We start from the raw sequence: 18148 nt of genomic DNA, 5'->3' as shown, positions 1-18148 counted from the left end.
TTTGAGTACCGGGGGTACAATAAGTATCATGCCCCGAAGGAAATCATAGTCTAGTTGAGGTGACCAACTCGATATTTTCCTATATTTTCTTGTTCATGATGTTGTTGTCAGTGGTGTCAAATATTATTAGTTGAAAGGATACTGTGACTCTCATCATCATTAATTTGCTCTACCTAGAATTCTGTTATGGTCAATGGTCCTAGAATTCTGTTAACAGCCAATGACTTTATTAAAAAGCTGGAAAATACAAGAAAGTGAAAAATTAAAGGTCACTGAATATGCACATACCACCTCGAAATAAATGAGAATTGATTTTAAAAGCACTAATCCAAGGGGTGCCTGGGTGGCTCAGTCGGTTGAGCGTCATCTGGCTCTTGGTTTCAGCTCAGGTCATGATCTCAGGGTTCATGAGTTCGAGCCCCACATCAGGCTCTGTGCTGACAGCATGGAGCCTGCTTGGGATTCTCTCTCTCCCTCTCTCTGCCCTTCCCCTGCCCACGCTGTCTCTCTCTCTCTCAAAATAAATAAATAAAACTTAAAAACCAAAAAAGCACTAATCCAAAAAGGATGGATTTGATCTGAATATGCAAAAGTTGCTGCCTCTTATCTTGTACCCCTAGGATTTAAGTCATATGTCAGTGACATTCTTTATCTATGCTTATTACGTATAGGATAGAGGTATTAGAGTTGAGTGGTATGAAAGAAACTTTTTTAATCCTCTGAGTCCTGAGCATTCCCTTCAGTGGTATGGTTTCCCTCAGATTCATTCCACGGAGCGTGGTGGAGGGAGGAATATATGAATTAGGGGGTAGGGACTGTTAACTCTCAACATAAATTCCCCCAAATCCAGTGCTGATAATTGGGTATGCAGTACAGGAAATAAATCTTTCTCCCCGAGTCTTTATTGACCTCTCTGGATGAGGGATCTGAAACCTGACCATCCTCCATGGGATGAGATCAATACACCTCATTAGTGATGCTACAGAGCTCCAAGTTTCATAGATGCTGCTGCATTCCTTGATGTCCACAAGAAAGTAATATTTCTTCAGCCTGGTAAACAGAGAGTACTAGAAAACAGAGTCATTAACAGTTCTGGTTCCTGTCAGCTTGTTGCCAGGAAATTAATGTGAAATAGCACGTGCTGTTTGTCACTGACTCCAGCCAATTAATTAATCCGTGTCATCGTTGAGGACAAATGCGTGCCGAGATAAGACACAGAGCAAATACTCTGAATGAGCCTCCTTCTGTCAAGATGGGGTTCCGTTCACCGCTGTTGCTAGGCTACCGGTGTAAGAAGTCCTTCCAGCACTGGCAGCAAAGGAGGAAGAGTGAGACGGAAGAGGGGAGCACAGAAGAGGGGGAAAGTGTGGCATGAAATAAGACCAAGAAAAAAAAAAGGCACCAAACCCAGACCTGTTTATGAAGTGAGAAATGGTTTTAGGGCAGCTGCTGCAAATTCCTTCACTAGCTTACATTTCCATTTGCTTCCTTTTTAAGGAATTTGTTTTATGAGGACGGTGTTTGTCAGGTCGTTAGCTTCTGATGGCATCTGGTACCAATTGTAGAATTCTCTCCCCTGCACCCCAACCCCCCCCCCCTTTCGTGTTTCTCTTCCACCACAAACACTGCTTTTCCGAGTGGAGCTGCGTCCTCCATTTTCCCGCCCTCCCCATACCTTCTCCTTTCCACCTAGCGCTACACGAGCTCTCCTCTCAGAAGGATAATGCTAAGAGTCAAAACGGTTTGTCTTAAAACTTCCTAGGAGCTTTCTTCTTCTGGTCTTTGGACAAATGCTAACGAAAGTGGCAGGGGCGAAATCTTACAATGCCCCAGAGAGGTGGGAAGTTAGGTGTTTATCTTGGTTTGACACACAAGGAAAATTAAGCTGCTCAGGAGACTGGCCAGGGGCCACACAGCGAGTCAGAGGAAAACCCTTGGGCTGGAGCTCAGAGCCCTGGCTCTCTGGCCAGCCTAGACCACGAGGCCATCTCCCAGGGGGATGTGGCTGCTCTCCTGTTGCCTTCTTCTGAATTCAGGAGCTAGCAGCATTGGCCAGGGAGAGCCAAGAAGCTCCTCACCTCAGCAGGGCAGTCAGGGGCAAATATAGAATATTCCATGGTCCATCTTAGCTTCCAGACGTTTTCTTTTTAAATGACAGCAAATCAAGTTGTCAATATTTGTCCAGCTGCCGCCATCTGCGAGATGACCTGCTTTGCATGTTTCCTCCTTTGGCAACAGCTCCTCAGCCTTCCACCCATTTTTTCCAGATCTTTCCCCATAACCCATCACAATGTGTTCTCAGGTAAGGATATGATGAGCCCACCCAGATGTGATTCACAGGTACTTCCACATTAACAGGAGATAAAGTTTTAAGTCAAAGGGATGAGTTTTTCATGATGGAATTTTAAGTCGATAGGTCCTTAAAAATCACACTTTCTAGATGACCACCTACCCATAACTCTAGCTTTGTTTTTTTGTCTCTCCATTTCTCTGATAAGCCTTCACTCTCTCCCTTCTGGTCCTCACTCCCCAAGGTCATTGTGTTGGAGCGTTTTAAAAAATGTTTTCAGGGGTGCCTGGGTGGCTCAGTCGGTTAAGCGGCCGACTTCGGCTCAGGTCATGATCTCGCGGTCCGTGGGTTCGAGCCCCGCGTCGGGCTCTGTGCTGACAGCTTAGAGCCTGGAGCCTGTTTCAGATTCTGTGTCTCCCTCTTTCTCTGACCCTCCCCTGTTCATGCTCTCTCTCTCTGTCTCAAAAATAAATAAATGTTAAAAATTTTTTTTTTTTTAAATGCTTTCAGTGAGGAATCCCTGTACAATATGTACCTTTACTCTGGGCTATCTTCCTCTTGTACGTAACCTGCTCGTGGGCACCCAGGCGCAATCCTAATACCATCCTACTGCAGTGATGTGGGTGCTTCCTTTGTTGGTTGGGTCTGTGAGTGACGCCGGTACCTGAGAAACTTCTGTCAGCAGTTTCGTGAAGGAGCGGCCCGCAGGAGGCAGGCCTCAATCGTGGTTGTACATCCGGCTCGTTTGAGCAGCTTTCAAAACACAGATACCCAGGCTTTGTCCTCTGGAGATTTTGATTCTCAAGGCTTGTGGTGGCATTTTAGCATCTGTGACTTTATAAGTTGCGCAGCGTTTGCTGCTCACCAGGAACGAAAACCGGCGCCACAAAGGTCTGGTATGTGTAACCCGAATGATATGTCAGTAAATTCCAGAAGCCAAGACTATAACATAACAAGGCCAATTCCAGGAGGAGAACCTGGTCCCACTGCTTGATTATTACATGTCAATGTATTAAGTACATATTGTCGTGTAGAAGCCATAAGATAGATCAAAAGTATGCAACACTTTTCCTGTTCTGAAGAAGCTTTCAATATAGCTGATGAGAGAATAATAAAATCATGTGTTACTGATTATAAATTCAAGGCTGTTTCAGAGAAAGTTTTATCATTGCATATGATTTGACCTCAGTGAAGGACTAGAATTTGGAAAGGCGAAAGAGATATTCTGGAAAGTTACCTCCAGTGCTTGACAAACAGAACACAGGCAAGGTAGCACTCTCAGTGCTTTGACAAAATCTCCATTTCCTACCGACCACTGAGAGCTGCAGAAAATTCATTATATGTGGGTCTCCCAAGTTATAACTAACAAATTTAGAGAACCTTTAGTGAAAGGAGCCCACATCCATATTTGAAGACAGACTTACAGGCAAGTTCCCAAAGCCTGGCTCTGCCTCGTAGCGAGTGGTTGGTGAGGAACAGGGTAAGGCCGACCCCAGAAAGCAGACATCATTCTCTGCAGAGGGAGCACACAGACCCCACACAGGGTACACCACGAGCTGTCCCCCAGGCTATGCCAAATCAGGCACCTCTTTTTAGTTTTACATTTCTTGAGGCCACTAGAAGGAAGTTGGCCTAGTTTCCAGCCAGGGTCCACATTTGGGATGCTGGGTAGTTACTGACAAATGGGTGAAGTCCTGGCTTTTCTGCCCACAGCTTTGGTCCAAGGATCCCCTGAGGGTCTGAGCCACCACGGAGGAATTTCACCAGACTGCAACAATACTCCAGACTCAATAAGAGTGGACAGTGAAACCTTGCTTCTCCCGTGTGGGGCCTAATGGAAATTATGTGCTAAAGACCCCATTTGCTTAAGCGTGAATTTTGGGGGGCTTGGGGGTGACTTTTAACAATGATCTTGGAGGAACCATAGCTTGTTAAAAGTAAAACGGACCTTAAACATAATTCAACTCAAATTCCTCGTTTTAGAGATGAGGAAAATGAGCCCGAAAGAAACGATGGGGTATTCCAGAATACTAAGACTACAATATAACAACAAAGACACATTTAATTAAGCTTTGGCTCAAACTCAAAATCAGAATGACATCAGCTCATGGACTCTTCTCAAGTCAACATCCCACCCTCCCGTAAGCAGCCAGAAAAAGCTGACCACAATTTGATATCTGGAATCTAGGTTAGTTTAGGAGAAACTGTCTGGCATCTGTAACACACGTTTGACAAACAGCATGGTGTAATGGAGAAAGTAGGAGATCAAGGCCAATGTGACCTGGGTTCAGGTCTTGGCTTGCCCCTGCTTACCTCTAGGACCTTGGGTAAGTCTCTTAACTGCTCTGGCCCTCTGTCTGCAAATTTGTAAAATGATGGGTTTGAACTAGGTTCTCTTAAAGGTCCCTTCCAGCTCTAACATGATATTTAATTTCCTAGATGAGGTGATGGTGGTATTGGGGTGGGAGTACAGAAAACCCATGAATGGGCAGGATGTGGTAGAGAACAAGAAAGAGTTTCTGACCATCTTTCTTGCCCAGTGTACGTTTTTGCTTAATGTCCCAACTTTTCAGTTGCTTAGTTAAACGAAACATTGCAATTCATTTATCCAAGAAGTACCACCATTGACCAAACAGCAATCCCAGTGGTTTCTGCAGAAACAGCTCTTTTAAGGTTAAATAGTAAAGAGGATCAGATTTCTCGCCATTCCCCTACTGTGTTTTATTGATTCTTATTGAAATAAGAGGCTGTGGGCTAAGAAGGAATGTATGCTCCGGATTTGCCAGCAGATAGAAGTGCAATGTACAGAATGGAGAGTGGACTGGAAGGGACAGAGTCCTCATTAATCTTGCCTCCACCAACAACAAAACCAAATAATAATAATAGCATCCGTCCTTAGAGAGCTTTGCTGTTTCTCCAAACCAATACAAAAAGATACTGTCTCTACTCTGGCTGCCCATTCTACCTCCTCGTCACTCTGGCTCCATGTTTCTCTTTGTAGGACAGGAACAAGCATAAATGTCAAGTATATTTCCATCAGCCATCTTGGGCAAAACAGTGCTAGTGCTTTGAGGGGGCTTTTCCTCAAGTACAATACCAACTAGGAAGGGAAAATTAATTCAAGTTCTTCTCCTCTGAAGATTCTCATCTGAGAGGAAACAGAGATCTTGATAGTAATTGTTTCTTCCCTCGTGACAGAGAAATGATGAATTATTGCACTAAGCAGACTTCTTCCATTCCTGTATTTTGAAGAAAGCAGAGGTTCCCCTGCCTCTCTATTGAAGGTTCTGCCCCAAAGTTGGCCTTTTGGGAAAGGTCCATCTCTTCCTAGAATGTGACCTATTTGTAAGTTCAGGACTGGACTCTGGTGACCCCAGTACCGGGTAATTTGCTTCGCTCATTTCTAATTCTGGGCACAGTTTTTTACCATGCCTGGCTGTAACACTAGAAGTCCCATCCAAATGCCCCCTGTCCTTCTAAAGAGAAACAGATTTACTTCACGCAGCCAAAAGCACTCCCTTTCAAAATCCCTGCCTCACCAAGTTTCAGAACCCATGATTTTAATGTAGATTATAAAATATGTGGAATACCAAAGGAAGAGTCAAAACAATTGTTGGCTAATTAGTAGAGGATATGCTTCCCTAGCATTGCATCAGGGAAACAGAATCACCCATCAGAAATAACAACAACATGGGGTGCCTGGGTGGCTCAGTCGGTTAAGCATCCAACTCTCGATCTCGGCTCAGGTCACGATCTCACAGTTCATGGGTCTGAGCCCTGCATCAGGCTCTGTGCTGGCAGCGTGAGCCTGCTTGGGATTCTGTCTCTCCCTCTCTCTGCCCCTTCCCCACCTGTACTCTTGAAAGAAAGAAAGAAAGAAAGAAAGAAAGAAAGAAAGAAAGAAAGAAAGAAAGAAAAACATATATGTGTGTGTGAATTATAAAAACATAAATTTTATATATATATATATATATATATATATATATATATATATATGTATATATACACACACACACATACACATATGTATGTATATATTTCCAGTTTTCAAAGGCAGTAACCATCTCCACGGGGGGCAGTTCCTAACAAGGAGTGATCACTGGAGCCCCCAAATGATTGTACTGTGGACTCTTGTCCTACCAACCCTTCATCCCTGGGTACCAATGAAACTATTAATCTGGGGGTGACCCTTCCCCAGCCACACTCATAGGCCCAGCCCAAGGACTTGTGAAACACATGTAGTCAAGTGAGGGAGCAGCACAGTCCTGCGAATGAAGATTAGTGGGCATGAGTTTCATTCCACATCATTCCTAGAACAGTTCCTACAAGGCAGGAAGAAGGGGTAGCATGACTTCTCTGTGGCTATTCATAAGCTGTGTAAACTGAGGTCTTGAGGATTTGCGAGCCAGCACCTTGAATGAGTGTCAAATTCACACATAAAAGTTAAACAGGTGTTTAACCAACTCCAATATAGTGGCCGGGGCGGGGGGCGGGGGGCGTGCAGATTCCCACACTGGGATGCCGGTAGGACGTCTGAAAATTTAACTCAATCCTGACACTACCTGCCCAGAGAAAGCATCAGATGCCACAAGTTAAGAAATCAGTCCCACTCAGGCACCAGTCACAAACCCAAGTTGTTACCTATACAGTAAAACCTTGGTTTGCGAGCATAATTTGTTTGGGAAACATGCTTGTAATCCAAAGCACTTGTGTATCAAAACAAGTATCAAGAACCATTGACTCAGCTGTGCTCATGCGATGTTCAGCATCATGTACTACTCATATTGCAAGACATCACTTGTTCATCAAGTTACAATTTATTAGAAATGTTTGCTTGTCTTGTGGAATACTCACAGAACCAGTTACTCACAATCCAAGGCTTTACTGTACTTCTGACTGACTGGCTATAAATCAGAGGTTCAAACCTCCTCCTCAGGTTTGATTAATTTGCTAGAGCTGTTCATAGAACTCAGAGAAACATTTTACTTACTGGTTACCAGTTTATTATATATAAAGTAATAAATACAACTCAGGAATAGCCGGAAGGAGAGATACATAGGACAAGGCATGGGGAAAAGACATGGAGCTTCCATGCCCTCTCCAGGCGTGCCACCCTCCCCAGTCTCCATGTGTTCACCAACCCAGATGCTCTCAGAACACAGCCTTTTGGAATTTTATGGAGGCTTCATTACATAGGCTTGGTTGATTGATTGAACCTTCAGCCCTTTCCCACTCTCCAGAGGTCAGAGGGAAAGACTGAAAGTTCTAACCCTCTAATCATGTGTTTGGCTTCACAGACAACCAGCCCCATCCTGAAGTGTTTTTCCAAAAGTCACCTCATTCACATAACAAAAGACACCTTTATCACTCTCAACACTTAAGAAATTCCAAGGGTTTGGGAGCTGTGAGCCAGGAACTGTGGACTAAGACCAAATACCATAATAACGCAGAAGTAGAACATAAAACACGTGCTGGGCCCCTTTGGGAATCTCCCTCTCCCCCTTGGCTTCCTTTCCCCAGAAAGTTTCTGGACTCCCCAACAGAAGCTTCACGTTGTTCCCATCATCTCATAATCCGGGGATTTGTCAGTCCTTGGTTGACATCAGATTTGGAACGTTACTCCCTTCTGTTCTTTTCTTCCTCCTAGCTCTCCCACGCCTTGCAATGTCCCCGGTTTGTGTGCTTATAGAGAAATGAAGGCCCAAAGAAGGGAAGGGACTGTCCTAAAATCAGGTGATGAAACTGATGATGTAGCCAACAGCAGGAGACAGGGGTCTGGATGTTGGGCTTGCTGCCACTTCAATCCCAGACTTCCTCTGCCTCCATGGTTAGAGCTACACAGAACCAGACACGGCCTGAGAGTCATTCCAACCAGAACTTATGGTCAAATCCGTCAACAGTGTCTGTCTACTTGGCAGGCTGGCAAAATGACAGAATCCTGAAAATATTGGTTTGTTTTTATTTTCTGTGCTCTCTCCGCCAGCTGCTATGAATATAGACCATAAGGACAGGGCCAGCCCTGAGCAAAATTGAGAAGCAGGTGACATTTTAAACTCAACGCTCTTTGCAGAACCACTTTTTCTATTTTTCATACTGCCCCAAGCTTCCAGATGCCTACCCTAAGTTGCATTTCAGCAGGGCCCTGGTCTATTTTTGAATTGTCAAGGCCCATAAGAGAATGGTTCTGCTATAAAAAATTGATAACAGCTTACAACACTTCTACTTCTATTAAATAGCTGTTTACTATTTTAAAGAGACCTTTGGAGATCACCAAGACTTGAAGAAAATATTTCCTAATGGTGGAATTTCAGACACCATGATAAGACATGGAGGAGTCATTATTTCAAAATTATTGTTTTGAAACTAGCCTATTCCTTAGAGGTAGACCCCAAGTCTTCGTAAGTTGTTTGTGCCTATTCCTAACTTTTGACCAAAAGCTGCTACCTAACCAGTTCTAAGACCGCATCCCACCAAGAATCATCTCAGACAAGGTAATATTTTAATAAACGCTTTCTAGGATAGTCTAGCCATGCACCCATCAACACTTAAATGAGACTAAGTCCACGACCTTTTCATTTTTCCTCTATAACCCCTGAGAACAAATAGTCAAAGAGACTCAAACAGCTGACTATGCCTCCCAAAGCAGACTACTGTTGACGAGGCCATCCGTCATTGGCCAGAAGAATCAGAACCCTCACCAGCGGATTCTCCTCGTTTCCTCTTATTTTATGGACAAATCATTCCGGGAAAATGAAGTTAGGCAAGAAACCTAGGGAACAATTGAGCAGCTGTAATTCTTTCTTTGCTTAAGAAACAAAAACAGATTCAGTGTTAATTTGCTAAACTGCTTTGGGGAAGAAGATAATCAAAAGAGTAGAAATGCAATACATATTTCATTTCTATAGTGCCTTTCCCAGCAAGAGAGAACACTTCCCATCATCCTGGAATATTAAAAGCAACCCCTCTGCTACAAACAAAAGATGAGGAGCCAACGCAAATGCTCTAACCTGTAGCCCCTAGAGGAAGAAAGAAAGGAGCTCTTCACTTTGTGAAGCTATCAAAAGTGAGGGGAGATCTGAATGCTCTACATAGAAATGAGCAGGCGAAGGAGAGGCCCGGCAGGTTTACAGAGGCCCAATCCAGGCAGAGGAGGAAGGGAAAGGGTTGGCATTTCAAATCTGAGCTCCAAATAACTGAAGCACAATAGGAATCGGTAAAGCAGCAGCAATGAGGGTTCCAGGGAATAATGAAGCATGAAGCAGAATGACGGATAATAGAGATGGAATGATCCTATTACCAAGGCCAAGCTCACAAACTGATTACAGCGGGGATGGAATGCCAAGGCACTGAGCTGTGCTCTGGCTGCGTGCCCCTGGACTGGGGCTTGGAGGCCTTGTAATCTAGACCCAGATCTACCCAGAATCTACAGAATAACCAAGGAGAAATATTTTGACACCTGAGTCCCAATATCTCCCAAATGGAAAACACAGACGCTTCCTTCCAGAACTTCTCTGGGGATTTTAAAGTCATGAAAGTGAAGTTTGGGGCGCCTGGGTGGCTCAATCGGTGGAACGTCTGACTTCGGCTCAGGTCATGATCTCGCGGTTCGTGGGCTTGGGCCCGCATCAGGCTCTGTGCTGACAGCTCGGAGCCTGGAGCCTGCTTCGGATTCTGTGTCTCCCTCTCTCTCCGCCCCTCCCCCACTTGTGCTCTGTCTCTCAAAAATAAATACATGTAAGAAATAATTAAAGTCATAAAAGTGAAGTTCTATGGAAAAGTTGCTCTCTTTTCTACCACATCCCTCCATCCCCAACCAGAATTCCATGTCTATAGTGAATTTTCCAAGGACAACAGAGGGTGATCCAGAAATCTTCTGTACTTGACTCACTGATGCAAGCTCTCTCTTCTCGGCAACACCTCTGTCTTCTCAAGAATAACTTTCTAAGGCCAAAGCCATCTTTTTTGTCACAGCACGAGGGTTTCATTGAAAGGGAAGTCAAAAGAGACGAGGTAACTAGGGTAAGTCAGCCTGAGATAGCATTAGCCCCTCATGTTACCAAAGTTCATAAGTTGCAGACAGGAAATTAGGGATAACTAATTGATTTTTCTCCCTGGATTATTCAGTTTTGCAGCCCCAGCTTCAGGAAACAGAATCTGTACAGACTGCCAGAGACAACAGAGTTGACTAAACTAGTACACATGTCCATAAATTTGCAGGTGTTATGCATCCTGAGACCTTCCCAACCAAACCAGATACACATTGTTCTGTGATTACTCATTTTTAAAAGCTTACTTATTTATTTTGAGAGAGAGAGAAAGAGAGAGGCAGACAGAGAGAGAGAGAGAGAGAGAGAGCGAGCGAGCTAGCTCATGTGTGTGGGTGGGGCAGAGAGAGAGAGAATCCCAAGCAGGCTCCACACTGCTGGAGCAATGGCCCAATGCAGGGGTTGAAATCACAAACCATGAGACCAAGACCTGAGCCAAAATCAAGAGTCAGATGCTCAACCAACTGAGCTATCCAGGTGCCCCATGGGATTACCCAATTTTAAAATCACCTGATCGTCTTCTTTACACAAGCATGGTTGACAAAATGTGGCAGGTATGTTAATTATGTATATGTGTATTTTTACATTAAGTATAGGAGAGTCAGAGGCTGAACTCCAACACATATCCACAGTAACAGCCTAATCGCAAATGTTTTAATGCAAAAGGTAAATTCTAAGAGTTGTTGCTTTGAATATAGACTCATACAAGAGCACAGTACGTGTGTTCATTACGTTTTCTTGAGTCAGACTTTATGTGTTCATGCTTAGTTTGCTCTAAGTAAATAGAGAAAATGCAGATTTATGCAGAAAAAAGAAAGAAAGAAGAAAAAACCTGGGGATGACAGTGCTCTTTACAAAAATATTTTTTACTTAAAAAATAGTACCCTTTTGAATGGCCCAATCATTTAAAAAGTTAAATCATTTTAAAATTTAGTTATATAATCAATACACATGAACCTTTTCCAAACAATTGTCTTGCATAAAGTGAAATACACACACACACACACACACACACACACACTCACACACACTTACAATATATATAACCACGTTTTACTAGACCAAAATTGCTAAAACAATGAACTCTCAATTATATAACATTATGAAAAGAATCAGAATATAGATTTTTAAAACTTTAATGAGTAATAATTCCAGTTGAGCCATGGAGAAGATGGCCTCGAAGGTGGCTTAGGCTTATAATAAGGGAAAATGACTTGGGAATAGATACGGATGGATGTGGATTGCTGATAAAATGGATGTGGTGTAACTAGATAATGGACAATCGAGGGGACATCCTCTGGTAAGAGGGTTGCTTAGATAATCCATCTACCAAGACAGGGGAATTTCTATGAGAAGACCTTGCTCTTAGAATCACTGCTCTTCCCTTGTGTTTTTTTCCCAAGTATAGTTTGAGGGAGGGTAGCAGGGTTTCTTGGATGATAGTAAGACATGGGTATATTTCTGAAACAGTTTTCCATTTGTATAATAGAACTTTCCTTTACTAAAAACCAATTACTTAGATTCTAGTCTTAGTTTTGCTAATCTCAAATAAGGTGAATTGGGACTAAGACTCTGAGTCTTAGTTTCCTCAACTGAAAAATGATTCCTGGCACATTGTAGGCACTTAATAATAAGTATTTTTGAATAATGAATAGTCCATCTCTTTCTGTACACAGACATACATGCACACGCGCACACACACACACACACACACACCATACAGAAGAAGTGGTTTTACAAATCAATGTATGTAAAACTTTTCAAAAACTTTCTTCTATTTGAGGAAAAATACAACAATGCATCCACAACGTGTATGCTTACACTTACACACATATCTACTCTATTAGACCTAAATTGTCACACGAATCTACTTTCAGTTATCCACAACAATAAAAAGGATCAAAGCATGACTATACATAGTTAACAAGAAAAAATGAGCATGAGAACAAGAGACAGAAGAAAGAACTCAGGTTTCTACAAGGACATTCATTTGAAAAGATTAATATCCCATTCAATTTTAGATTAGAATACTTGGCATTGATAAGCTATAGTTTAAGGTAAACCTCAGAACCCACTACAATTTTATATTTATGAATATCTATTACTTGTTTTCCATCTCAATCAGAATGTGTATTTATACTGAATAAGTTAATGAGGTATTTATACTTCATGTTTGCCTTGGACTTAAGAGAAGTTCAAAACATTAAAAAAAGAAAATATGCATTTTTAGTTAGGTCAATCTATTTAGAAGTTATATTGAAATGTGGTCTGAGGACTCAAGCCAGGGACTTAAAGGAAATCTTAACTGGAACAGAAAAGGCAAAGAGTACAAAGGGATTTCTTCTGGGTTATCTGACAAGAATTTTCCTGCCGCTTTGTGATACTAGAGATTCACCGTGCTCTTTTGCCAGTTAGTGTGATGTCATGCTTTCCCAGTAGATGTTAACTGGAGAGACTTGGAGGAAGAAGGGGCTTTTCTTCTTGGTTTCTACGCACTTTCCTCTCCCAGCTTCTGCTGCACTTGATGTCTGACAGAGCGTCAATCCAATGGTGCTCACCACATAACGAGTTTCCGCGACACCCTGCACGTCTCCGCAAGTTTCGCCAGCACCCTAGAGCAGCTTTCCAGCAAGTCTCAAAGATACCCCAGTGACTGACTTCGCAGAACATTTCACCAATGCCCAGCGGATGACTTCCCAAAAAGTTTCAGCAGTTACCCAATGGCAGCTTCCTAGAAGTCCCAACAGGGACCCAGTAGGAGCTTCCTAATAAGCTTTGATCAGCACCCCAGTGGATGGCTTCCTGATTGCTGGTCCAGCCCACAAAACCTCAGCAAACTTCCCTGCCATCCAGTGTGCTATCTCTGCGCCCTCCCTAATGAGATCCAAATCACAGCCTGAGGTGGGGAGACTTCCACATTTGTTCCTTCCTCCGATACTTTTCCCTTGTCCCTAAATGGAATAGTTGCTTCCTTTACCCACCATTCTTCTAGTCATTAGGGACCTCTTTACCCCCAAGTAGCTAATCCTTTGTAGTTAATAATTATTTATATTAAACTTCCCCTATTCTAATTACTATGTCCTGACTGGACCCTGACTGGCATACAATGGAACTATAAATGGTACCAGGAGATAGATTCACAAAGGTAGGATTTGGGGATCGGTTTGGTTGTACCTACGGACTTGAGTATGTGAAGCTCCTTATCAATGAGAAATGGGATGCTGGCAATCCATAATACACAGTAGGATACTTAACAAGCATTACCTTTGGTCAAGGGTGATGAAGAGCCAACCTGAAATAAGTACCCTGGGAGCCCAAGTGGCTGCGATACTTGATGGAAGCTGTTCTCTACACCACATGTCATGTCATAGCAGCAAAAGAGAAGAAAAGCGCACTGAAAGCGGGAAGCCAACCCCTTCCTCCTGCACTGTCTCTCCATAACCCTCTCCTGACAAAACTGAACGTTGCATTAGCCAACAAAGGATAAATATTAATGAAATCCCGTTCTAGCATTACACATTCACATGCTGCGAGTGGATTTAGAGCTGGGAAGCAACAAAGTGCTAGCGGCACACCTTGTAGAAGGAAGAATGGAGACAAACAAACACGAGAAGTGGTGTAGAAGCCACCATGGGCGGTGCTCCTGCCCGGGGCTACGTGGTGCGACAGACTCCGCATGGATCATTCCCGGTTAATCTCACAAGAATGCTATGAGGTCATTTTTCCCGGCTTCCCAGTTAAATTCCGACAATACAGAAAAAAATATGAAAACTCTTATCAATATCAAAAACCAAGACTGACAGCTGGAATCTGTGTGGATTCCCTCCTGATTCCAAAATGTATTGGAGTTGAATTGAGAAACATCATTGGAAGCCAAAGCATGCATTTTTTTTTCCTAAAAAAAAGCAAATAAGGAATAGAGCCATACTAAAAGAAGAGAGGGAAGGGTCATTCTTTCTTCATTCTCTGGCTTCTCTTGAGATCGGAAAACTGGGCACTGCTTTTCAGGAGTCATAAATCTGTTCTTTATCCATCGGTCCTCATCAGCCTTTCCTGACTTCAAGACATCAGGTCAGGAAGGATAAGGGTCTTGGTCCAGTGAGATGGGAGAGAGTGGGGGTTGGGGGAGAGCCACTGGCAAAGGCCATGGAATCCCAGAAGATAAATGTTCCAAAGGTAAAAACACTGCAGGGTCCTAAGGCTTCTAGAGGCTTGGGGACCATGAAATAAATTTTCAGAATAAACTTCCATGCAGCAATCTGCCCTGGGCTCATTGGCAGTGAAGACAGAGAAATGTTAAAAATAAAAGAAATGCCAATATTTATCAAATAAATATAAACAAATGGAAAGCAGGAATGGAAATTTAAATTCCAGACAAAGTAGAATACAAAGCCAAAGGCATTTAATGGGGCAAAAGGGTTGGCACAAGGTATGATCTTAATAAAGATAAAAGACTCACAAGCTGCTATGCACAGAATTCTGTAACATCAAATTATGAAAAATCCAGAACTGCTTGAAATACAAGGAAAAGTTAGGGAAGCACCGTTATTTGGGAGATTACACTGCAACCTTTTATAGAGAAGGTAGATGGAAAAATCAATTAAGAGGGAAAGCGCAAATGTTGCAAAGAGAGGAGCGGTCAGAAGTTTCAACCATTGTAATCAGCCAGGCCCTGGAGAAGACAACCAAGGTCATCTTCAGAAGATTCAACACTGGGGGATCTGACGAATCTACTGCCATCTGGAGGGGCAGAGAAGTTACAATCAATGTTTCCATTATATTTTGTTCATGTAACTGGAAGAATAAAATTCTGGTGTAGGAGAAAACACACACCCATCAGCAATTCTTGTCTATCTGTAAATTCTTCTAGAATTGATTATGTGAATTTCCAAAGTAGAATACAAGAGTCCTGATTAAATTAGAGTCCAGATTTCTGGAAGCAAATCCACTCATTTAGGCCAAGTAACCTATTAGTGCCTGGATTATATCTGGGGCACACTCCAATTCCCAATGCATTAATCACAAAAGTGGTTCCCACTGCCTAAAGCCATCAACCCGATCTTGGGATGGTTGGGGGGTCTGCCTGATTGATTCTCCAACTCATGGGATGCTGTGGCAGGTTACGCAGGACCTCTCCCTAAAGTGACCAGAGCTAGAAACAGCCAGAGAGTAGGAGTGAATTGAGCTCTTAGGGAGCACTAGTGGCCAAAACCAAGAATACTAAACTTGGTTTTCCAGACTAATGGTTCGTTACCAGTAGACTAAGCCCAAAGGGTCATAAATTGGGAAGCCATCACAGCAAAACAAGAAACAAGATGAAGAGATAGATCAAAGCTAAAGGGTCCAAGGTGAGAATCATGAAGACCACTGAAGCTCCAGACAAGTTTATTCGCCTTCAGTTGAGATTCTGTGGGGCAGTCAGGCTGGTTTAAGGATGCAGAACTATAGGAGGGAGAGGCCACTGGTCATTAATGGTTAAATACGAAATGGACAACACATCCTCTACTGCCAGGCATCTGTCAGCTCTCCCTTGCCCATTTTAGTATTAATGGAATTCAGGTCATAAGGGGTAAGAATGAAGTAGCCAGGAATCCCTCTCACTATGCCCAGAATTTGAGGGTTTCATATTATGATCTATCCACATCTACAGTCGGGATTGATATAAAGAAACAAAAATACTCCTATTCTTTGAGAGTATATACAGAGATTAGGATTTTAAATCTGTTCACAAAGAAAATGTATGAAATCTTTCAGGTTCCCTGCGTATCAAAATTTACTATGTTGCACTGATTTGCTGGCTAGAAGGGAAAGCCAATTTGCATGGCTCCTGTCAGTCACATGTGGTTTGGAAATGCTTCTGCATTCCAGATACACTCTGTGTAAACTGGAGAATCATATCCTATTTCTACTGGTTTGCATGCATGCATATAAAACTTGTTTTTCCCCACAGTGCCAAATGAAAATAAGTGAACTAGCAGCAGTGATCACAATTAATCAACTTCTTTGTCAGAACTTCACAGCCATGATGGTGAGGGAAATTCTTGTCCCTTGAGTCTAGAGAGGCTATGACTTCTACCACTTTTTTTGGTTTGCTTGTTCGGTTCTGTTCCATACAGCATTTAGAGATAAAATCTGTTACTATCATTCAACGCAGTTTCTGATACCTACTATGTGCCAGGCTCTCTGCTAGGTGCCGAAAGACACCACATGGAATTTCCACTAGAGAGAGCTCAGAGCTTAGTGGAAAAGAACAAGTAAATAAATAGTCACCACCCAGCGTGAGAGCTGTTTCGGTAGAGAGTGGGTTGTGTACAATGCCCTACGGAGACAGGCAAGGAGTCTGCCAAGATTGCACAGAAGAAGGTGAATCCTGACGATGAAGTATGAGTTGAAGAGGAGAAGGGCTGGAAGGCATTCAAGAAAGTAGGGAACATAATGTGCAAAGGCATGAAGCTCCTCAAGAACACATGTTTCAGGGACCTGAAAGAAATTCTGTATGGCTTGAGGCCAGAGGTAGAGCCAATAGAGGAGATACTTTGAAAACACATAGGAGAGAGGCAAGAATTCTGGTAAACAACGGTATTTTAATAGTCTGTATTCCTGTGTTAATATGTGAAGACGTTTGCTCAATGAGACTACTTAAGAGTTGCACATGAGCAAACGTCACAAAGTCCATCATCCAGACTCTAACCCTTATTGCTTCTCTCTTTCTAGCATTTACAACAATACCTGCACACAGTTAGTATTCAATTAACATAAACCACCATTACTGGATGTGGTAGATGGCCTCTAAGATGGCCCCTAGTGATTCACGCCCTGATGATGCAAAGCCTTCCCCTTGAGTACAGGCTGGACTTACTGACTCACATCTAATAAAAAGAATATGCCAGAAGGAATGGATTTTCACTTCCACCATTATGTTATAAAAAGACTCTGGCTTCCCTTTGGGGTGGTCTCCTATGTACTCATCCCCCATGGCCGCTTTCTCTCTCGGATCATTAGTTGTTGTGTCAGAGTATACTCTGGCAGCTTATGAGGAAGCCCACGTGGTAAGGAACTGAGCCACACCTATGTGAGCATGCCTACCGCTAGGGCCTATGTGACTGTGCTTGGATGCGGATCTTCTGAGGCCTGCCAATCACCACATGAGCGAGCCTGGAAGCGAAATCTCCAGCTCCTCTTGGGCTTTAGGTTACTGTATCTTTGGCCAACAGCTTGATGGCAAACTCGTAAAGGACTCTAAGCCAGAGGCACTCAACTAAGTCGCATCCAAATTCCTCCCACTAGAAACTGTGATAGACCACTAAATTTTACTATGATGTGCTAAATAGCAAAAGACAACTGGTATACTACACACTAATGTCTACTGCTATTCCCTAATCAAAGCTGGGTTTCTGGTATACCTAGGTGGGGCACAGTAGTATCAGAGCTCCTGCTTGGTGATGGAGCATTGCCTGGAACCCCAGCTTTTGTGACTAGGATCCCAATCACCTGACTCCTTGAGGGAATGAGCTCTATTACCTAGAGTCCCACTCAACTGATGAGACCACTCATAGAATGAATCCGGCCCAACTGCAGCACAGATTATTGTCTGGCATGCTCTCTCCCACCTTCGGGCCACCCTTGGGCGCACCAACGTTATAAAAGTATAGTCCCTCTGCTAGCTGAGGCAGAGAGTTCAGGAAACCTCTTGTAAATGATGACAATCACAGATGTCCACAGAAAGACCCATGTAGATAACATAGTCCTGATTTCCATATGTAACTCTAATTGATTATATGACATGCCTTGAAAACTAATTGTTCAACTTGCT

At 43.0% G+C, this 18148-nt stretch overlaps 1 protein-coding gene across 3 annotated transcripts in view; it reads right to left on the bottom strand.

Moving 5' to 3' along the window:
* The window catches only part of PAPPA2 (pappalysin 2), a 280044-nt gene that overhangs the window by 87282 nt on the left and 174614 nt on the right, over nt 1-18148 (bottom strand). The window lies entirely within an intron of this gene.

This window comes from Panthera onca, chromosome F1 (assembly GCF_046562875.1).
Source record: "Panthera onca isolate mPanOnc1 chromosome F1, mPanOnc1 haplotype 2, whole genome shotgun sequence".
NCBI lineage: Eukaryota > Metazoa > Chordata > Mammalia > Carnivora > Felidae > Panthera > Panthera onca.
Note: the sequence above shows the minus strand (reverse complement) of the source record. Positions and strands in the feature narration are given on the sequence as shown.